The sequence below is a fragment of the Clytia hemisphaerica genome, unplaced genomic scaffold, assembly GCF_902728285.1.
Source record: "Clytia hemisphaerica strain Z4C2 unplaced genomic scaffold, Clytia hemisphaerica genome assembly, whole genome shotgun sequence".
Lineage (NCBI taxonomy): Eukaryota > Metazoa > Cnidaria > Hydrozoa > Leptothecata > Clytiidae > Clytia > Clytia hemisphaerica.
This window is the reverse complement of record NW_027104528.1, coordinates 702,119-726,817: the sequence shown is the minus strand read 5'-3', so window position 1 is coordinate 726,817 and position 24,699 is coordinate 702,119. Positions and strand designations below refer to the sequence as shown.

At 33.2% G+C, this 24,699-nt stretch overlaps 1 long non-coding RNA gene across 1 annotated transcript; it reads right to left on the bottom strand.

Moving 5' to 3' along the window:
* Positions 1-781: 781 nt before the first annotated feature.
* Positions 782-1,945, bottom strand: LOC136822057 (uncharacterized). The gene is made up of 3 exons (XR_010848847.1): positions 1,759-1,945; positions 1,466-1,594; positions 782-1,016 (listed from the first exon to the last, which is right to left on the bottom strand). It is a non-coding gene; the product is annotated as an uncharacterized lncRNA (long non-coding RNA).
* Between the last annotated feature and the right edge of the window lie 22,754 nt (positions 1,946-24,699).

The window sequence follows — 24,699 nt, the reverse complement described above, 5'->3', positions numbered from 1 at the left end:
AAACTTTTATTAATCAACATAAAAGGGGTTGCGGAACGAGCGTTCTGTTTTCGCAAAGCGAAGAAATCTTAAAATGTCACTGCGTAAAAGTCATTGGAATACGCGCTGTTATCTTAAGGATACTCTAGGAATTACACGGTAATACAGGGCGCGCAACCAAGTTGAACACAAGCTGTTCAACCTCGAAAATCGGACTCTAGTTGTACCATAGTTATCCAACCATGGATAACTTCGGAATCCCATCCGTACAACTTAAGAATCCAAGCGGGACAACCATGTTATAACTATAGAAAACAGTTATCCTACCACGGATAACTTAGGAATCCAAGCGAGACAACCATGTTATAACTAGAAAACAGATTAGGTCAACTATATTCAACTTTCTCTCGTGTCGAGTGATCAAACAGGATAACTCAGGTCAACTATGCTCAACCGTGTTTTAGTGGCCAGGACAACCATATACAACGAGGAAATGGATTGGTCGAGTCTACGGAATTTTTTTTATAAGAATAAAGCATTTCAGATGTACTACCTAGTGTGCCAGTTTATGCTAATCAATCGAACATAGGATAATTGGGATGCTATTCTGGATTTTTCTCGTTGAATGAAACTTTACTTTGATAATCATTTGAGTAGGACACTGAGATAAAATTTAGTCAGTTTGTCAATTTTAGTAATAGTTCATTTCTTGAATTACTTTAGAAAGTATTATACAGATTGTAGGTTAAATATTTTTACAGAATTTTTACAAAATGTTAGTAGAAAAATTAATATCAAAATAATAAATAAAAAGGAAAAATTAGTCGATTTAAAATTCTCGTGGCACTTTGTGCGACTACTTCATTTATCAGCCACGGCACAGGTCGAGTCTTATATACTTCTTCTTCACCTCCACCCGCATCTTCTTTCTCCTCATCGGTCATGCATTCTGGCAACAGTTTGTTGATTATATTCCTCTCCTCCTCTGTTAGATTTTCTGCAATAGCAGTTGCTGCCACTTTCCGTTTGTTGAGTAGCTAAAAAAAAGAAAAATAGGTTATTATTAAAGAGTCACTTGAATTATTAAAATTGAATTGAATTAGTGCTCTGAGAGGAAAAACTTCATTACAATTACAAATCCCAACACCATTTTAAGAAAAAGGAAAGAAATGTTCATGCAGGCCTCTCAGCCAAAATTTCCAAATGCTTTTATGATATTTTATGCTAATTTGTCTTAATATTATGCTATTTTATGTCAATATTATTTAGTAATCCTATAAAATCAAAAATATTTGATCATGTACCGTCCAGAAAATAATTAAAAATGAAGAATTTTATAGCTCCTGAACACAGCATATTTTATAGAAACACTCGCAAAGAAGAAGAACTAGAATTTTTGACACCCCTTTCTCATAGACCCGGTAGGACTTTCAGCTAGTTTGGATGAAACAAATTTGTTTTTATATTTATTTCCTTTTCTTATTACCATTTATTTCTTTGTCTTCTGATGAGACGATGTTCATTCTGTGATAAGTTTTCTCCACACGTCTTTGACATTGCAGAGAATTGATGTTTCGGTTCCGTCCGCTGGGCTCGCAATACGTTTTTCGATTTTCTGTCGAGAGAAAATGATAAAATTATACTCTACTTCTTAAACAAGATTATCAAACAGATTGGTTGCCCTTTATCTTTATTTAAAATTGAAAATAACTTGAAGAAAGAAAGAAATTATGTGTTTTAGACAGGTTATTCCAAAAATAACTAAAAAAGTGTACTTACATGATCATTGCAGGGCCTCTTTAGCATTATTGACGCATATTCATCGCCAAGTCTTTACTTCTTACCTTTGTTTCACACTTTGGCCTACTGTAAAGTTCGCGTGAAAGCATGTTACAAGATTTCGTGACAAATCAGGTCAAGTCAAGTTCTTTCCCCCTTTAATTTCTGCCAATTAAAATCTCTTTATTAAAATTTTTCTGTAAGAGATTTAATTGGACTGCAATTGAATATATCATAATTTCTCCACAATTATAAATGTGTTAACACAGGGTCCCAAAGGGAATGGTATTGTTTAGTTCAAACAGTTAATTGTATTTTTTTTGATGAAACCGCCGAACAAATTTTTCAGCCTTTGAAATATCGCCGAGAAAAGAGAAAGTATACGAATCGTTAAGAACATTTTAAGGCTTTAAGGCTAAATGCAGAATCAACTTCTCCGTAACTGCCTAAATAATCGTTAAATTCTATATAAATATTATTCAAATTGGCATTCTTTGAAATCAAATCCGTGATAGCAAAATCAGTCAAAAATTTAATATAAGAACTAAAGTGTGATGTGTTTTGCGAGTTGAAAATCACAAAAGTTTTTATGTCTAAAGCAGCGGCCGTTTTAAAATTTGGACAGACAATAGGTAAAAGGATACCATTCATTAATATCTAAAAATATCTAAAATTTATGGAGGATTCCACGAGAAGTGACGCTAAGAAATAAGGGATTTTGTGCTTATTTTTGCAATGTGGAGATCTCGTTTTTATTAAAAACGGTGTTATCTTTCAACGCACTCATTAAGAGTGTATAGAATTTTTCATCAACTTACTATCCCCATGAGCGCGTGCCTGAGTACCTTAAGGGGATTAATTTTCGCGAGTTTTTCCCGAAAATTCGCGAAAATTAATCCTCGCGAAAATTTTAAAAACCTTTCGATTCGCGAAATTTGCGAAAATTAAGTTTTTGCTTTGTTATTCTCACTGAGTATTTGCCCTCCCCTACGACATCTTTAGAAACAAAATGTATCTAAATACACTTTATTCTTCATTATTTGTGTTGAAAAGAGCTCTACAGTTTCTATTTTTTAACAAAATCTCAACTGTTTCGAAGTTTTTTATTGGTCTACTGTTCGATCTTTTAGTCTTCAGGTTTTTAATTTTCGAAAAATGCCCACTTCTCGCGAAACTCGCGAAATTTAATCCTCCCGAAAATTTACAATTTCCGTCCTCGCGAAAATAAGTCCCGCAAAAATTAAATAATTTTTGAAAAATATTGCTTTTTTTATTGTAAACCTTCTTGATTTTAAAACATCAATTTTTTTAGATTATCTATTTTATTATTGAAATATCCTAAAGATATCAACTGAAAATGGAAATCGTACTTGTTATATTGACTATAGAATGTATTTAATGACTTTTAGATTCTTTCCATTTTTGGCACAAAGACACAAAATGGTAATGTCCAAAATGTAACGGAGACCAATTTTGAAGAAAAGAATTATCATTATTTGGGTCAAAAATGGCCTAAAATAGGGCTTTATGCAAAATTGCTTCATTAATTTTCCTGATTTTTTGCTTAACATTAGAGGATAAGGTCTTCTAAAATATGGCCGGAAAGGTTTTTCCCAGAAAAATTCTATTCGGCTAAAAATGATGTTTTTTAACTTTTAGGGGAATTCCCTTACCGGGAAATTACCTTTTTTTCAATATATCATTACGATATTTTCCAGCAGACACACATAAATTCAACTTTTTATAAGAACATGCTGTCGAAAGAAATTATTGTCTAGAAAATCCAAATTTGATAGTATCTTTGATAATTTGGTGATTATCTAGGGGGTATTTCTCTTCAAATTAAAGTTTATAATTTTAGAAGTTTTTATTAAGTACTTGTTTTAAAAACAAACAAATTATTGTCTAAGTTGAAAATTTCATCTTTAAAAATATGTTTTTATAAGCACATTTTGTTAAAATCAATCAAATATTTGTCTTGAGAGCCGAAGTTCGATTAGACTGGAGTCGTTTATATGACGTGATCTTATTCGATACGGCAAAAATTTATCACTACTAAAGTCCGATGGGTTTCGGATGAAATTGGATATTTTTTATCCTTCTTGGAGAGAATATCAATAGGATGTTTTAATTTTAATACAAAATTATATTTTTCGGCCTGGGAGACTGGGTCCCTCTCATAAAATAGGACGTCAAACAAAAAACGTTAGACATTATTAGTATGGCAATTAGACTTTTTCTTATCATGGTTCCCTAAGCAAGCTTTCAGAAAGTTTCAGGTAAGTCGAATCATGTTCAATTTGTTTTTCTTCTGCTCCACCAAATCTTTAGAGTCATTTGTGCGCCTTTGTTTTGTTATAAGACAAACATTTTTAGATTCTCAATCTCTAACTGGTGCATTTTTATTGGGTAACACAGGTCAGTGAGCTTTCTACAATCGAAGGACAACCTAATTATTAAGTACCATATAAAATTACATATAAAACTTAGTTGAGACTTTGACAGGATAACTGTTGCCCGGGTAATGGAAGGACAACCTAGTTATTCCGTACACGTAAAACTTAGTTGACTTTGACAGGATAACTGTTGCCCGAGTAATCGAAGGACAACCTAGTTATTCCGTACATGTAAAACTTAGTTGACCTTGACAGGATAACTGTTTTCCCTGTAACGAAAAATGACAATAAGGAATACAAAGTTGTCACAGTCGGACAACCAGTTGACCACGGTTGACCGCGCATTGTCAACAGTTGACAAGAATTAGGCGGGACAACTAAGGATAACTAAGTTTCCCCTGTATAGTTCAACTCAGTAATCTGATGTCTTTTACGCAGTGTGTACTACTCCATTATTAATGCAGAATTACAAAAGAAAGAAAAACTAATAGGACCTTACAATTCACGTTGAATTTACTGCCAGTGAGAATGTTTGAAAAATTAGAAATGTATGAAGACAGAGGTGTTCCAAAAGCACCTGGGGGTATTTGAAAAGTCATTTGTACTCGATTTTGTGATACTTTTATAACATCTTTAAAAAATCTTGCTGATCAAAATTACAAAAATATCTGCTCAATACAACTTTCCACAGGGAACAGTAAAATAACAAAAAAGAATATCAAAAATAAAAAATAAAACTCTAAAAATTAACATCATAGCTCATATTGAGTATGTTGGAGAATATGTTGGAGCTGATGAAGAGGGGAATCTGCATAAAGGAATCGTTGCGTTCATGTTTACCGGTTTAAAACAATCTGTACCCTTCGTTGTTCAAGCCATACCAGAGGTTACGTTTGATGGTCAATAACATGATAACATTGCCGAAAATATCAAAAATCTTGGCAATGCTGGCTTTTGTGTGCGTGGGATTGTTCCAGACAATCACTCCTCGAATGTAAACGCATTCAGCTCGTTACAAGCTCGTTTTAATTCTGATTCTAAACTTTATTTTGAGCACCCAGATAACCACGGTAAACGCACTTATATGTTTTTTGATACAGTACATCTCATGAAAAACATTCGAAACAACCTACTGAATGAAAAGAAATTTGTTTCTCCTGAGTTTACTTATCATAAATTCAACACGCCTTTACACTGTAACGCTGGTTATATCAGTTGGGGCGAACTAAATAAAATATATGACAAAGATAAAGAGCTAAAAGGAAATCTCAGAAAAGCTCCCAAGTTATCATACAAAGCTCTTCATCCTGGAAACAACAAGCAAAGTGTTCCACTTGCCCTTTCGATTTTCCACGAGACAACCATAGCTGCTATCAGGAGTTATCATCCAAATCGTTCAGACTTCTCAGGATTTTTGAACTTGATAAACACTTGGTGGACAATATCGAATTCTAAGGAACGTTACACACCCAATCCTCTCGATAATGCTGCAGTGCTTGGTAATAACAAAACACATTTTTTTACGAATTTTCGCTTTTTGGATTCAGAATTGGTCAGAATCTCCAGCTTTCACATTAACCACGCCAACGTCTTTAGCTATGATTCAAACTCTACGATCGCAGGCCCTGTTGATTGACGAGATTTTGGATGATGGTTATGATTTTGTATTAACTGCACGATTGCAAAGTGACCCCATTGAACGTCGTTTTTTCCAATACCGCCAAATGAGTGGTGGTAGATTTTTAGTTAGTTTGAGGGAAGTCCTCAATTCTGAGAGAATTCTTGCATGTCGATCATTGATCAAGGAGGATGTTAATTTTTGGAATGAGGATATACGACCTGATATTGCCGAGTATTATGAAGGAATAAATGAGATGCTTGGTGATTATGTAGATGAAATTAGTTCTTGTGTGTTAGACAAAGACAGTATGGAAGTGGCTACCACTATATCTGGCTACGTTGCTAAAAAGCTCGCAAAAAGAGCGAATTGTGTCCATTGCAAAGCTTTACTCCTTTCGAGTAGCGATGATCTTGAAAATGATTAATATTTGAGATCACTATCCAGAGGAGGGCTTCATGTCCCATCGAAAAAGCTGGCTGATTATGTATGCACCTGTTCTGCAATTCTTGACTTTGTTGAGAAAGAACTTTTACAAATCCTTGGAGAGAGTGTCACAAAAAATGCTCTATATATTCTAAATCTCTATGGTCCTGCATGTTATTTTTGCCGCCCATTTCATTTGGATTGGGGTATCAAATTTGCATCGAAAATTGTCGTTAACTTTTACTTTAACAATAAACAAAAACAATCCAAAGACATTGTAAGAAAAGAAGCAGTCAAAAGCTTCAAAACGAGACAAAGAAGCAAATTATCTTATTGATATTCGTGTAGCATTCTCTGTATATTTTACAAAGATTTGAAAGTCTTAATTTTAGATTTTTGCGAGAATTCGTTAACTTGTTCACTTTTCATTCACTCTTTCAATGGAATTTGTTTTCAGTTAAAATTCTCGAATCCTGAAACCTTAAAGGAATAGTGTATTGCTACGCAAATCAAAATATTATGGTCACGTGTCTGGAATTTGATTGGTCGAGCGCGATAAAAGTTTACAATTTGATTGGTCGAACGGGATTTTCACTTTCGTTTTCGTAATCTAAACGAACCGAAAAATACTTTGCGACATAAATAAGTTGGAAGGGGAATGAAAAATCTTTCGTGTAATTTCTTCTGTCTTGTATCATACTTATATGAAGAAAATTATCTGTTTTCTATGCCAAAATTGATTCACAAATGTAAATACTACACAAGAGTTTTTCTATACACAAAGAGATTGTGAGATGAGAAGATATAAACAGTTCTTTTTTGTTTTCCTGTGTTCTTTGTGTTTTATCAAGAGCAGATGAAGAAAATAACAAATAGTAAATAAAGCATAAAACATTTTTTGAAAAAAATAACATCACATTACAAAATTCCTGTATATACATTTGGATTTTAAAAACTATATAAAGTATTGATAACATGGCTTCCAGATGCCCCAAGACGTGTCGGTCGCCCCTATGTCACCCTCAAATTGATTATTGAAGAGGAAACTGGTCTTGCCGGTAAAGATTTGCTAACAGTCATGTCAGATCGTCAAAAGTGGAAAAAAGACTTTGTCGATGCTTCACCTCACGGATGAATCAAGGCAAGGCATTTACAAATTCTTTATGGCTTCACTTTTATCAAGAGTGATGCAAAAGATGTTCCGATGCAAAAGTATTTGAATAATAATATGACCTCCTCTTTGAAATTGCCTTCCAAAATATTTCTTTCCATTCAAAAAAAATTCTCAATTAAAGCACCCTCAGAATTTTTCACACAGTAGCACTTCATAGGGAAAACTGTTGGTGAAAAAAAAAATACTTCCTTTTTTTAGCAGAAGATGTTTTTTAATATCTTAAAATTTTATCATGAGTATATATATTTATCGTCATTTCATACAACATCAGTCACAATATTCCACATGCACTCAAGTTAACAATGTAAATAAAATGGAAACAGTTCTTCTTACAGCAGCATATCCATACCACTGTAAAAAATGCAGCTATGTCCATCCATCATAAAACAAACTGGTACATGAAAAATACGTTCAACTGTTCCCAAATCATAGCATGTACAAAGACTTTCAAAAAGGGTGCAGAGATATGTAGCTTCAGAGTCGAACCATGCCAGAAGCACAAGAAGACAAAGTCCCTTGATCGATGGTTTGATCTTAATTTTCAATGATAGTCACAGGATTTTAAATTTAATCAAATCAATGTCTGCTACTTCCTCGACATTATTTCATAAAATTCCAAATCAGTACAATATGATGCTCAGAACCAGAGTCTTTCGTTCATCGTCGAGTTACTTTTCACTTCATTTTATTTGGTTTGTGCAAAATCTCATGGTACAGTGCTTTTATCGAGAAAATAATATCCACGTTCCATGATTATATTCTGAAGTTATGTAGACTACAGTCTCCAGAGTTGATTTTTCAAGTCATTGGATGAACAAAAATGTCCCATATTTTGAAGTACAAACCATGAAAATCTTCTTTGAACAAGGCTTTCTTGTCTTGAGTTTCATTCACTTCTCAGATCCATATATGCACACTTTCGAGAGATGAACAAGTCTTTCTTGTCTTGTTGATGAGTTTCATTTCACTTCTCAGATCCATATTGCACACTTTCGAGAGAAAATAGAAATCTCTTTCTCCTCTTGAGTGTTCAAAATTGACTACATTGTTATTTAACTGAAAGAAGCAAGAGAAGAGATAGTTCTGTATAAATTGGTTAGCAAAAGAATTCAACCTTGATATTAAATATCTTCTTGTATCTTCAGCATCATAAAAAATAAACATTGAAACTTTGCACAAAGATAGTTGAATAAAAACATTTTATGATTTTGGTGCTTTACTTATTTGCTTGACACTTAAAAGTTTCACATTAAAAATCATATCCAGCTGAATCTCGAGCATCACTGAAAAACATGCTTTGAAACTTTCCATAATGATAGTTCAATAATAATATGACCTATTTCAGTTAATATTAACACTGCTCAGTCACAAAATGATCAATGAAGATCTCGTAAAGATTTCAGTTTTTCTTAATAAAAATTTTCCAGTCGCCATTTTCTTCTAGCTCGTTTTTTGAGGAAGACTAGAATCTCGTTCGGTTTTCTCGCGCCCTTGACGGGAAATACTCACTCGGGTAGTTTTACTTTTTGCGGGAAAAACATGAGCGAGTTTCTTTGCTGTCAAGTTCAACTGTAGCAATACACTATTCCTTTAAATATAAAACATTTCATCACTTGTTTTCAAAAGTTTTTCTTTTCTGCATTAGTTTTATTGTTAAATGTTTACTTTTACCATTCTATTTTTGCTTATGTTAGAAGAAAGTAAAGAAGAAAGATTGAAAAATGGCTAACCAGCCTTCCCAATTAATCCCAAATACTGTCTGTTTTCAGCAAAAATGACCAATTTTATAATAATAGTAGTAATAAATCTGTAAATATTAGGCCTCTTAATTTTTTGACATATATGGCCGTATTTTTAGTAGGCCATGCTAGGGCTAAGTCAAGGGCTTTTGGTTTCATCTTCATCGAACGATCTAACATGCCAAAATCTCTTTCGGCACTCACGTTTGTTGTAGGGACTGTTCTCGCCTCATTTAAAAGTGACTCAGATGGATTGGCATTGACACTTTCTAGGTGGTCATATAACATTCGTTTACTTTGTAGTCGGACAGAAAATGAAATTTCAAGAACAAAACAACATCTCCTATACGAATATCAGTATCAGATTTAAACCACTTTGGTTGATTGATGAGTAGTTTAGGCACATGATTGACAAGCCAACTATCAAGCCAAGATTGATATATTAACGAGTTGGTTTGGATAATTCTCGAAGAGTCATTGGACAATTCAAATGGACCTACAGGACTTCGTTCGTTATTGCGCCCAAGTTTCAGTCTATTTGGGGTTATCAAGTCCATTGATTCAAAATCAGAAACATAATTACCGAGCGAGATTGGAAGGTCGTTGATACAATTCGATATCTCTGATGCAACTGTCTCACACTGGAGAACAGATAAACGTTAATCGTTATAACTTTTCGTCAGTGATCCCTGGTCAAGATTCTTCATAAGAACTTGAAAGATCTACCAAGATCTTGTTATAAGAACTTGACAAGAATCTCGTAAGAACTTACTAAAACACTTGCAAGATAGTGCAAGAAATTGGAATTTCGTGCAAGTTTAACAAGTAAGAATGTATGATAAATCATCCAAGATCTTCCTGGATCTTGGAAAGAAATTTGCAATTTCTACACAATATTCAGAAAGAACTTGCAATGACTGTTCTAAAATATTTTAAGAAAAATCAAGTGAAACTTCTGCCTTTCCAAAAAGGAAACTTCTCTTGAAATTTACAATTTATAAATTTACAAGCTTTCTTTTTTCATAAAATAAAAATTTACAAGTTTTCTTTTTTAAAAATAATAAAAATTTCGTTTTTCTTTCTTCTCTTTTGTCCCTTAACTATTGAGAACGGAACACGTATTGCCTTTTGTGAGAACAACTGAGATTTCGACCAAAAATGTGATTTGACGACAAAACATTCTGTGTAAAAATCAAATTGAAATAACTATGAAAATGTCCTGGGTGGAAGATTTTAAGAAAGGAGGTTAATACAGCATTTTAGGACAAGAAGGTGATGGAAATTTTCGAAAAATTAATTAGCAGGGCTATTAGGTATCCAAGAATATGTAAGCATTATATCATCCTCCTACTAAAAAAAACAAAATTAAACAAGCAACATGCTGAATGGACCTACCTAATGATTAACATCAGATGAAAATAAGAAAAAAGTGACAATAATTGTACAAAAATTCAGAATGGAAAAATAAAGCTTGTGTGTTGAATAGTGTTAAATGGTAAAAAGGAATTTCCCCAAATACGAAAATCACTTAAACCATTCAGGCCCAAAAAACCTTTTAAGCTGTTTTTGGCCCAAATTTGCCCAAATAAAATTTCCTTAAAAATCTGGCTCCTTCACATTTTGGGCATTGCCATTTTGCATCATTGTGCAAAAATCAGAAAAAAATTATGAGTCAACATTGAGAAAAGCTATATTTTCTTATTTGGTTAAAGGGAATTTCCCCAAAATACGAAAATCTGTCTTTTAAGGTGAATAAGAATTTTCCACCTCCATCTTTGTACAAAAAATCAGAAAAAAGTAATTACAGGATTTTGAACAAAGTCCGAAAAACCCTATTTTTAGGCAGTTTTTGGCCCAAATTTGCCCAAATATATCTTTTTTCGAAAATCGGGCTCCGTCACATTTTAGGCATTGCCATTTTGCATCATTGTGCAAAAAATCACAAAAATACAATGAGTTAACTTTGAGAAAAGCTATATTTTCTTATTTGGTTAAAGGGAATTTCCCCAAAATACGAAAATCTGTTTTTTAAGGCGAATAAGAATTTTCCGGGAAAAACCACTTCAGCCATTCTTTAGAGAATCTTGCCCTCGATCTTTGTACAAAAAATCAGAAAAAAGTAATGACAGGATTTTGAACAAAGTCCAAAAAACCCTATTTTTAGGCAGTTTTTGACCCAAATTTGCCCAAATATATTTTTTTCAAAAATTGGGCTATGTCACATTTTAGGCATTGCCATTTTGCATCATTGTGCAAAAAATCAGAAAAAAATAACGAGTCAACATTGAGAAAAACTATATTTTCTTATTTGGTTATAGGAAATTTCCCCAAAAATACGAAAATCCGTTTTTTAAGGCGAATAAGAATTTTCCGGGAAAAACCACTTCAGCCATTCTTTAGAGAATCTTGCCCTCCATCTTTGTACAAAAAATCAGAAAAAAGTAATGACAGGATTTTGCACAAAGTCCAAAAACCCTATTTTTAGGTAGTTTTTGGCCCAAATTTGCCCAAATAAATTTTTTCTCAAAAATCGGGCTCCGTCACGTTCTGGGCATTGCGATTTTGCATCATTGTGCAAAAAATCAGAAAAAACTAATGAGCCAATCTTGAGAAAAGCTGGTAACAGACGGACGGACGGACGAACGGACGAACGAACAGACGAACGGACATGGGTTAATTTATAGAACCTCCACCGGGGTACCCGGAGGTAGGTCCAAAAATTAATCAAACATCATCTTCAGATTCCGAGGAGGACGCTTTGGCTTGATCATCTGGCTGTTGTTGTTGTTGTTGAGTTTGGTTGGCATTACGCTCCCTCCTCATTTTTGCCTTCAAATCTCGCCCTACCTGGTTGATCGACTCTCTACATTGACGCCAGGTTTTTTCTTTGTTGTGGGGATAGTGATGAGCAAGAAGTCCTGTGAAGATGAGAATTAAGTACGGCAAAACTTAAATTTCAAAAAATGAAATTCAAAATATTAAAACATTTTCAAATTTTATTCAATGTTTGACCACATTTAGATCAAACATTGTATTGGTGATAAATAAGCTTCAGTTCCAATATTAGCCATGATTAATTTTAAGTCATGAAAACTTACGTTTTAACAAATACAGGCGTTGACCGTTGAGCTGATTCCCAGTATACGTCGACTTCCCTGGTTCGATTATCTCATTTTGACGTTCATCTTCACTCCAAAGTATTCTGGCCAATTTCAATGTGTATTTTGTCGGCTTAGATTCACGTGCAACATCCAATAGGCATTCATTGTTATGCATCTGTAAAAAAAATGGTTACACGGTAATGAAAGTAAATTTCATTGCAAACTTGGAGGGTGGCGTGATTTGTAAATTGAAATTACTAAGATGAAAAACAAAACTTGATTTATAGTGTGCAGAGGGGTCTCTACCCCTCCCTTGATGGGTATCTCCCTTTTTGTGAAACCTATCAACCCCCAGGATTTTGGGTATCACTCACAGGCAGCTAGATCAGAAAAAGTGATAGAATGATGCATCATGGTCAGGTATCACGTGTGAAAGAAAAGATTACATTACTTGCAAAAACTGCTGATTATGTAAGAAATTATATGTAATTTGAAAAATAACCTGCACCATGAAGTGATTATAACTTCTCAAAGTTGCCTGCCTACCCCTCCCTTTAAAAAGCATTTTTTCTCTACCCCTCCCATTTGATGATTTTTGGAAGACTCTACCACACTATGTGATTCAACTTATTATTAAGAATATTTAAAACCATAGGAATACTTACAAATTCTTCACGGTTTAATGTTGGTTCAGAAGGGCTAGATGCGGCATCACTTTGCGAGTTCTGAAAGGGGAATACACACTTCAAGATTTAAACCAATTTTTTTATAATACGAATCAATAAAGGAATAAATTTAAAATCTCATTCTTCAAATCCTAGATTTTAAGAATTTTTTTCTTAACTCTGTAGACAATAAATCAGGTTTGTTTCCCTCACCACATAAAAAGCTTACCGAAAATTTCTCTAGCAAGGAGTTGGTTGTTCAGCAAGACGAAGGCAGCAGTTCAGAAAGTGAATACAATTCTGATATCTCAGAGAGTGAAAGTAACTTCTAATTGGTTTTGATTTTTTGTTTTACAAAGAGAGTGTTCAAAGCCACTTGGAATTTTTGAATGTAATATGGCACACAAGATCCTTGTCAAAAGTAACTTTTAACAAAAAGTTTTTTTGATGACGTATCTCATCATGCCCAAAGTGAGCAAAAACCAAAAATTCCTTTCTTCTTATAAATATCTATCACATTCTAACAAAGGCTCTAGAAAAATGTTGTCTGAGTTTAAAATGCTTATTTTATCCTTAATATTCCGAAAAGGAGTGGACAGTTTATTTGACTTAAAAAAATGGAATTGGAAAAGTGCCAATTTTGTGACACTTTACTGTAAAAATGTCATTGTGTGAAAATTTTTAAGGTTTTTTTTTAATTTTGAAGCTAAAAAAATTAATGGTAAAAGCTTTATTTTTTCGGGAGCTATTATCATTAATTTGAACGAGAAGGGGGCTAGGGCAGGAACAGAAACAAACTCCGAACAGTAACATCCCTTCCTAGTATGAATAGGGTTAAATAGATAAAAGTTTACAATATTAGTTAGAAATGGTGACTCTATGGCTCAACTTTTCTTTTTTATTTCTAGATTCAACTTCTGATGAAGACGACATTGACAATGCTGACACCAATGAATCTCCTATATTCGAAGGGTCTTCCATGACGTTAAAATCATTCAACCATCTATTCATCGTTTATTCTGCCAAGCACTGTCTTTCAGACTCGGCACAGAAAGATCTTCTTACACTTTTTCAGTTGGTACTTCCCACTCCAAACAATTGCACTACATCACTTTATTTGTTGGATAAGTTGAAAAAACAAATTTCTCCAGAAATGACTCACCATCAGCTATGCAAATCATGCCATACAAACGTTGTGAACTGTGTTTGTTCAAATGACATTTGTGATCAATTTGGACGGGTGTTGAAAGCAAAGGACCAACTTTGCTATTATCTCAATAAAATTGAAGAATCACTTAAAAGGATCATACAAGGTAAATGAATGAATAGTTAAATTAGATAAAATTTTGCGGTTTAACGTTTTTGCAAAATTTGAAGATCTCACAAGGACTTAGCTTTTAATGACAACAAAATCTGCATAACTTTGAAATTTTTCATCATTTATGCCATTTTACTGCCAAACCATACCTTTTGGGTGTGAAGTACGTATTATTAGTGCTTCTTTGATGATATTTAAAATATTTTAAAACTGGTCTTGACATTTTTTGGAATTGAATTTTAAAAATGTTTACAATGAGTGATATTTTTTCAAATTTCCATTGGGTCAAATTTTGGCAAATTTAGCAAAAACCACCAAAATAATATAATTTAATTTTTTCTTTCAAATTAAATTCCTGCCAATATTTCAGGCCTTAAAGCATGAGCAAAAATATTCTTGGTCTGCAAATTAAATTTTTGTCAAATTTGATTTTTCTAAACCATTTGCTAAATTAAATTCCCTCTGAAAAAAACTTTTTCAACTGGGTCTTTAGTCTGACTGTAAAAGGTCGCCAATTGAGACTAAAGTTTATTTCAAATATAAGCCAATTTTTAATACGCCTTTATTAAAAATTGGCTTATATTGAAATAAACTTCTTGATTAGTCTCAATTAGAAAGCACATTTGCTGTGGGAGCAGGTGGTAGGGAGACAGTTTATTGATTAGACAAAGATAATTAGGAAATTTGAGGCTTAGACCAAGCGTCATTCTTTATGATTGGTGGATCATCAAGATTCGGACGTGCAATCAAAATCAACTCAAAATTTATATCTTAATCAACTCAGTTCTTCACCCAACTTTAAATTTATTTTATTTTACTCCATGATTTTTATTAATTATGTAAAGGGTGTTTAATTTGAAACTAGAATTACGGTGTAATAGTTGTACTGTATGTGGCAAAAATATTCTTTTCCCACACTTTCTTCCTTGATTTGATGGGGGGGGGGGGGTAGCAAAGTAACTGAAAATTATCTACAGAAAAAAATTCGGTATCGGAATTAGCGAAATGTTTTTGCGGAATACCGGAAATCAGGTCAAAAATGCTCGGAATTTCGGAAATCAGAAACCCCGTACGCCCCCCCTACCTGATGTTTAAAGACGAATATTGAAATGATGTCAAATTGACGTTTCTTTTACAGACATCAATTTTTAGTTTTAGTATATATGTTGAAATAACGTTATGAAAAGATATGTTAAAATCAAAATGTTATTTTTACGTTGAAATGATATCAACTGTTTTACGTTTTATCTAGAAATGAAAATCAATGTTAAAAAAACGTCATGAAAAAGAAAATGAAAATTAAGATGTTACTTTTATGTTGAAATGATGTCAAATATAACGTTTTAAATTGACCCGAGATGTGACATTATATAAATGTGTGAGCGGGGAACATTATGACACAAACATTGGTATGATATTTAATAAAGATTGCATCCAGATATTCTAAAGTAGTCAATTAATAATCATTATAAGACTGTCTGGAATAATACCGGGTGCACCAAAAAAAAGTATACAATTTTGTCGAGATATTGTGAGCTTCAGGATTTAAATTTTTTGTTCATTCTTTTTTTATCGCATAGAGGATGCTCTAACTTGAATTTTGAGCTATCATCATTAGGTTTGAAAAAGTAATTCGAAAATTATCTAAAAAAAACTGACTTTTCTTTAATGCCGAAATTTCAAAAAATCATCAAAAACAGCGAGCAAACTTTTCTCTTGGCACTTACCTTCTTTACGCATAAAAATACCAAAAAATGCAACTGTGTTCATCAAAACTCGTTACGGAATTTAAGAATATGGTAAAACAAGCTATTCCCATGTGGAAAAATATTTTTGATAAAGCTGAAATTTTTTTTTGGAAATCTCCAAGAGAGGTGTGGTGTGCTACGTGAGAAAATTTTTGAAAAAATAAATCACCATTCCTCAACTAGTTGCTCAAAGAACTTGGGTCTGCATTGAGTTTGCTGGTGTTGGAAATATTCATGACGTGTAAATAAGATGGACAAACCGTTGGCAAAATATAAGATAGGAGAAAAAAGAATCAAAAAGACAATGAAATTGTGTTTTTGTCATTTTGTCTTATTTATAGCGTGATTGCTGTTTTTAATGATTTTTTGAAATTTCGACATGGAAAAAAAGTCAGTTTTTTGGAAATAACTTTCGAACTACTTTTTCAAATTTAATGTATAATAGCTCAAAATTCAAGTTAGAGCATCCTCTATACAATAAAAAAAGAATGAACAAAAAATATAAATCCTGAAGCTCACAATATCTCAACAAACCCGTATACTTTTCCTTTGCTGTAGAAAACGTTACAGTCCTTTAAAATAGGCTTAACGGTTAAGAAAGGCTAGGTAGTCCAGTAGAAAAACTTTAATTTTTTCCAATTCATTTTTCATCTTCAATATTTAATTTGAAAAATTAACCAATTTTCTACTAAAAATTATTTTTCTAGATTTTTTTATATAGCATAGATGAGTGCTGAGAAAAGTTTAAAAAAGTAAATGTCCATCCTATCAGATATAAAGAGAGGAGATATGTGGCTGGTGATAGGTTTCACTCTGGCATTTTGCGCCTTTTTTAGTGATCATTTTAATCAACATTATCTACATTTGATTATTCAATGTTATAGGAAATGCGATGAAATTGTCACGACTTATAACTGATGAGAAACTCAGTATTGAAGACTTTGATTCAATGGATGTTAAGGAACTAAAACGAATTGCATCAAAGTGTGATATCAAGCAATCCGGCAAATCGAGGGTGATTATTTTGTTTAACAGTTTATGATAGATCATGATTGGTTGGGAAAGTCTGCCTGATTTTCAGTCTGAACGTAAGGGTACTAAAAGTTATGGAATATCTCAAAAACATGAAAAATTACCATTATTTTTGAAAAGCATTATAGTCCCGTAGCCAGGGGACTCGAGTTTACCAAATTTGCCGGCAAGTGGAAACAACGATTAAAAGTTGCTAAATAGTGTAAATTTTCAAAAAAAATTGTTTCCAAAATTTCGTTTACTTAAAAGGTTGTTTTTGACGGCTTTTCCGAAAAGGTTATTGACGTTAGCGTTTTTCTCCATTACTTTTGATTTAGATAAGTAAGCATAAAGAAATTTTCTGTGATTGTTGCTTGTACATATGTCATTGCGATCCTGAAAAAATATCTGGAAAAACACTTTTACTTTTGCTTACGTCAGCAAAAACACTACGTAAAAACGATTTTTTTTTCAAATCTACCGACAAGAAGGTCTTTTAAAAACGACTATAAACTTTAAGGAGATGTTTAGAGGATGCTAAAAGATAGCCGTAAGCATACTTTAAACTATCTTGAAAAAATTAGCCAGATAACCCAATTATTCCCTAAGATATACGCTAAAGTTTCGAGGCGTCTCTTTTTTATTTCAACCATCTTTTGACCAATTGACGTCAGTTTTTTTCTACTATTAAATACTACTATTGATATGTTACAAATGTTTCACGTTAAAATACTACTATCATATTTCCTCTATCTACAACTACCTTTAATTAAGAACTACCCTATAAAGAGCACCGTACCTGAAATAATATACTTAAAAGGAATACCTATCAGAGCTGTGAAGGCTTGCTTTTTTTTATTTAAATCTCTTTTACCACCGAAATACTCCACATATATTATAAGACAAATATTTATAAGTTTTTACGCATGTAACAAATATAAAAGTAGACTCTTTGGAAATAAAATATAACATAAATAGAGGTGAGTACACAGAACCATGGAGTCGCTTCGTCCTCTGAAGGAGAGACCACGATGGACAATCTGGGGTAAATTGCTTCGGTCTTGCCTTCAGAGGACCTATGTGCGGACCCCGCGTCAGACCTAGTGGCCATATTTAGAAGTTTATATTTGAGGGAATCTCCCAAAGAGAGAAAAAAAAACGGGACCGAGATTTGAACCAGACGCTTGATAGAGAAAACGGAGATTCCCTTTGTTTGTAAACAAGGTTTGTAAAATTAAAAGTAGAATATTATAATGCTTCATAGTTTTCAGTTCACAGGGCTAGGTGTATGCAAGGAATTTCCAAAGAATAAGATAAACAACTTTATAAGCTTCGGGAAATATAAATAAAATACATCAATATAATATGTATCTTTTTTATACTTAGACATCAGAGAAACTCCAAAAAAGCCAAAGTCAAGAACTGACACTGAAAGTAGGGGTTTCCTCTGCTAAGGAATCCCCAATATCGTAGGAATGTTTAGTTGAGTATCGAAAAGAAGAGGAAGGATACTGAGCAGAAAATGTACTTGAATTTTGTTGGGACTGCAAGGCTCACAAGGTAAAAAAACACCTATCAAATCGAAAAGAAAGTTCATACACTAAAGTAATATATTATTATCTAGGAATATTTGATTATAGAATAGTTTTCAATTTTGAATGACTATCATGCTGCCAGTTGGATAGGATATTGGTAAATTCAGTTCTCATTGTAGGGTCGATAGTGTTGGTTTGCTTTCACTTTAATGAGACGTTTTCTCCAAGTAGTATGTTGATCAAGTCAAGTCCCTCGCTTTTAACAATATTAAAGCTTTCCTGAAGAGTTGAAAAAGATCTATCTTCGAGATTCAAGAGCGACAGAAGGTACGTTTGGGTGATGCGATTTCTCATGAGATGTTGTAGAAATTTGACCTTTCTGCTTTTTATATCAGGCAAAATGTCGAACAGGTTGTAATACCTAACGAGGTCATTTCTTGCATGTTTGGAGATCCCCCATAGAAATTTAAGCTAGATACGACAATGTTGATGAGGGTATCAAAATATTTGTCTATACCCCAGCCGGCAGAAAAACGTTTAAAAACGTTTTTCACAACGTTTAGGAAACGTTTTTTTCAGGTTGTATTTGTCGCACTTTACAACGTTTTACAAAAGTTTATAGATTACGTTTTTGTGAGACGTTTTAAAAATGTTGTTTCTTCGTGTTTTCTTCCAAAATTTGTTTTGGAAATAATAAGTATCCTGATGTTTTGCAGAGTCGTATTGTTGTTGATCAACAATTCCCATCAAACTCTGGTGGCATATCAGCAATAGTTGAAAATGATTGTTGCATTGAGCTCCGAAAACACAATTTTAATTCTGTTAGACATCCAAACTGTTCACTCTTATACAATTCTGAAAAGGAGATGTGTGATAATTGTTGTTCATTAGACAAAACTTTTAAAGTTTTTCAAAAGCGAATTGAAGAGCCAATTGATTTTGAGAGAAGGACTAGTGACATTTCAACAACTAATTTACGGTATTTGTCCAAAGATGAATTAATTGCCAAACGAGAGGCTATTCGAAAAATAGTCAGTTTGCAGTCGAAAATCAACCAGATGATTGAAGATGAAAGCGTTGAATTAAATGAAACAAATCATGAAATCGTCAAAGTAGTGCTGGATAAAGAAAAGCCAGAGTTTCCAGAAGGGACTCCTCAATGGCTTCTGTGGCAGGAGCAGCAGAAGATGTCCAAGTTGAAAAACAGTTGTTCGATGCGTTGGCATCCTTTGATTGTACGGTGGTGCTTGATCATTTACCACAAATCACCTGCAGCATACAAGCAGATTGCTAACACAAAGAACAATTTTTTGAAATTACCACACGTTAATACCATAAAACGCTATACAAATTTTACAAAGCCAACATCTGGATTCAATCCAGATATTATCAAGCGTTTGATAATAGATTCTAATCTGTAAAAACTTGATGACTTAAAGAGAAATGTTGTCATTCTATTCGATGAGATGAAAATCAAGGCTGACTTAAAAAATAGTCGTTCAACAGGAAAATTGGTAGGATTTACTGACATGGGTAATGTGAATGAGGAGATCAGGAAACTGCAACATAAGTGTAACGAAAAATAACCCCACCAAAGAGAACTCACTCACGGATTTTTTGGTTCACAAGGATTTACAAGCGATCAGTTATACCCATGTACCCTGGAAGCGACTCGAGTTCTCGAAAGTATTGGTTTTAAAGTACGTGCCTGGATCTGTGATGGGGAATTACCAAACAGAAAATTCTTTACAATCAGCCAAAGCTTTTCAAAAGATGGTGATACCTTCTATTGTACAGAAAATCCTTTTGACCAGACAAGGAAACTTTACTTCTCTAGTGACTATCCACATTTTCTAAAAACCACGAGGAGCTGTCTGGAGAATTCACATGGCAACAACAATACTAGAATTCTTCATGTAAGTTCTACTCAGTTTTTCTATTTCACTATAATATACCTTCAAACTTTTCTAAATTTTAAAATTCATATATAAAAAAATGATGAGTTTCCAATTTTGACAGCTCTTGGATTGAAAGATTGAAGTCACTAGGTCTATTCTATTTTTCATATTAGTAAGTTTCATTCTAAATGTTGTGGTTCATTATGTTATTTTAGTACAATGGACAGGATATCGGCTGGAACCATATCATACAAGTATATGAATGGGATCTCAACGAAAAGAGTCAATCATATGGTCTTCGAGTCCTTGACAAATTGACAGAGGATCATATCAAACTTATCCCACGACTAAGAATGAAAGTAAAGCTTGCAGCTCAGGTATTAAAAGATTTTTTCCATATCTGTTGGGGGGAACCTCACAAGGGGGGGAGAGAAAATGTTCTGGGTGCGCAAAACCTGGAGGAAATTATAGAATGTTTCGTTATTTAAATTGAAATCATAAACACATTTTCAGGTCCTCAGTGCTCACATGGCAAATGCCCTCAAATTGCAAAACGAATTTTACAATTTCATCAAAATATTTGATCGATTCTTTGATTGGTCAATCCTATGACGATCCTATATGGCAAACCAGATAGAGCACCTTACCGAAAAGTGGATGATGCAAGATTTACGGTAAACATTGAATTATTCCCTTTTTGCTTTTGCCTTATAGAAGATTTTTCCACCATTCCAGTCATTCTAGCCTAGTCATTCTAATAACTTGCTACTGTGTACTAGAATAATTTTTAAGTTCTTTAAAATATTGGTTATCATATTCTATTTCAGTTCCTTAACAAGGTTCTCACCTATTTGGATGACTGGGAGAAGGAAGCAAAATCACTGACACAATTGACAGTAGAAGAACAAGCGAGGCGATGTTTGAGCAAGCAGACTGTTTTTGGGTGGCGAATGACAAGTAAGTTTTTCATGTTTCTTTTAGTTGTTAATTTGCTCAATCGATTCACTTCTAAAGGTACTGAGTGAAGAGACAATTTCTTAAAAGGTGTATGGTAGATTAAACCCTTCATAAAAGCAAGATCATTGGAAAAAAATTCCTTAACTTAAGCTCGGGACCCCAAGCACAAATTCTCTCTGGGTGAACCCATTCGAAGTGATTTACATGTTTTGTACATACGTTTATGGATTTGACGAAAGAGCTACTAAATGAAGGAGCACGTTTCGTACTCAGTGAAAAGTATTAGTTTTTTCTTTAAATTCTGCATTAATTAATAATGGAGTCGATTTCTTGTACATTTTGAGATTTCTTCGCTTTGCGAAAACAGAACGCTCGTTCCGCAACCCCTGATATGTTGACCCCTGACCAAAGTTGCACATCATCAAAATAATCATTTTAAACCAAGTTTTGTTTTCAAATCTTGCTGACGTCAGTAGAAATCAGCAAAATACGAAATTTCGCAATTAAGTGCTGACGTCAGCATAATTTCTAAATATTTTTTTTCTTATTGATCCTTTCAATGTTGTAAAACTTTGGCCAAAATTTAATGTTTATACCATCAGCCAAACTGGAGTTATTCAAAAAACAACTTTTGCTGACGTCAGCATTTTTTGCTTTTTTCCTGATATCTTTTTTTCGGTGTAAAAATTAATTTTCGAACAGACAGTCTAGTGATCTTCACTCCAATACGCTTCTTTCGATGTATGAAGTGATATGATTTGACAAGTGGTAGTGGTGATAAAAAACTATGGTAGTTGTGAAAACTTTTTTCATCCTGCTTTGACATTTTTTGAACAATTTTTTTTTTACTTTTTTTTCAGTCAACTCCTGAATCAATTAAAGTTTGAGAAGGACTTTGGCTTTGTTGTTGGTTTCGCTTTGGTTGAGATGAACAGAAAAGATGGTCTATTACTGATAGTGTGTAGTTTGAATTTTTTTGTCCTGCCGATCAAAAAAAATTAATAAATATTTTCCAATGAATCAGGCTACATTTTGCTCTGATAAAGAGGCTCTTGAACTCATTTCTAAATTAGATGAAAAAGCAAAGGTGAGTTTTTTTAGGATGGTCCAAAATTTCAAGTCAAAGGGATCACATATGAACTGTTTGACACTATTAGCAAATTATGGGTTGCTGTTTCTTTGCCAAGTAAATCATTTGTTTTTGTGATAAACTCTCTCCTAGGATGTAATGTTTTGAATGAAAAAAGTACTGAAGATATTGAACAAACTTTTCTTGAAGTACCGGTTTTGAGGGAAGATGAAGGGAATTTTTTAATTCGGGACAGTAAAATTTGCCTTAAAGATATTGATCTTACCCTTCAAAATGATCACTTTTTTGAATTAGTGAAATTGAAAAACGATTCATATTTAAAATGGGATGATCTAGCTGATTTTCTGTCTTTCCACTTTAATTTTTACATCAGACCAGATCAAGTGCGAACAAAATATCAGAAGGATCAAGACAAGACAAATGAGCACTTTTTTGAATTAGTGAAATTGAAAAACGATTCATATTTAAAATGGGATGATCTAGCTGATTTTCTGTCTTTCCACTTTAATTTTTACATCAGACCAGATCAAGTGCGAACAAAATATCAGAAGGATCAAGACAACGTTGTGTTAGACAGAAAAAGTAAAAGACACAAAAAATAAATACTTTCCTCGAGTCTCCCTTATTATTTCGATAAAGCCCAAACTTGTCTGTACAAGAAATACCAATGCAGGCTGAAGACCAGGTCAATAAAAAAGACAATACAATTTTTGATGCTCATGTTTAAATTGAATTTGAAAAAGATTTAAATGACTCAAATAAAATTGATTTTTTGAATAGCACTACCAAACTATCTGTGACAAATCTGGGTGAGGAAATGATGCTTTTAGATGTAGGTGAAGCAGAAGATAAACCTTTGAAGTTCAATCGTTCATCGCGTTCAGATTCTCATAAAACTTCTGAATCGCACTTAAGAAGTCAAGTTTACACCCTTCAATCGAGAAACCGCCATTTAAAAAAAAGATGTCTCAGGCTAGTTTCAGAAAATAGAGAACTCAAATCAAAATATGATACTAGAAATGTTAACAAAAGATTAAAAAGCAGCGATGAGAAAATTAAAAACAAAGAAAAGGAGATAAATAAATTACATTTGAATGTTAATGAAAAAACTAGAAAACATTATCATTATGTAGAAAAGGTCAGGAAAATTGAGAACAGCTCTGGCGAATCTAAATTATTGAAAGAGCAAATTGCGTATTACGAAAACAGATTAGAAGAGCTCAGGGAAGAAGCTGATAAAGATGAGGTCATTATCAATGTTTTCGCTGGGAGAAAATATAATGAAAATATTAGGAAAATATATTATTTTTTACGATCAAAAAATGTCTCTGTTAATAATCTTGCTTGTGTAGTTCAATATATACTAAAACGATTAGGGAATATTGAAGTAATGCGTCTCCCACAAAAATCACTAGCAGCTGAAATGTTTGCTGAAATGCATGTCGTTTCTACTATTCAAGTGTATGAAGCAATAAGTAGCAGTAAAAATAATGTTCTTCATGCAGATGGTACAAAATATAACTTCAATGAGGTAGGTAGTTTTCAAGTCAGTTGTGAAAATGGGAGCTATACTATGGGTCTCGTGGATATGTACAACGGGGAGGGTAAAAGTTATTGTGATGAATTTAAGTCTCTTCTTAATGATATGGCTAAAATTGTGGCGCCAGAAAATTACAAGGATGAAACCAAAAAAACTACTATTCTCATTTAAAGCATTAATGACTGATAGGACTGCCCTCAATACAACGTTTCATAAACAATTTGAGGCTTGGAGAAGCAGTGTCCTACCTTTTGTTGTTGAAAACTATGACCAATTGCCCAAAGAGGAAATTGAAAAAATATCCAATTTACATCATGTATTTTGTGGTCTTCATGTTTTACACAACCTAGGTGTCTATGCTCTTAAGGCCATATTGGAATGGGAAAGTATTGTTGAAGTTGAAGGGGTTGAACATGGAGGATTTAATAACAGCAACAATGCTAGAACATTTGAACTTGCCTATGAAATTTCAAAACTAACAACGTACAGACATGGGGACCAACGTAATGGTAGAGCTGACGAGTGGAGAGCATTTCTCAACAAAAACAAGGTTAATGATCATATGATCTCTCTCCTTCATCACCGCTTTAACGTCATGTTTGTACTTGGTGGGTCTATTTATTTTCATCGAGAGCAGATAAAATCCTTTTGTCACAATCTTGATGGCTGAAACTTTTTGCATTAGTCTATTAAAACTGATATTGATAACAAAATATTTTTGGCTG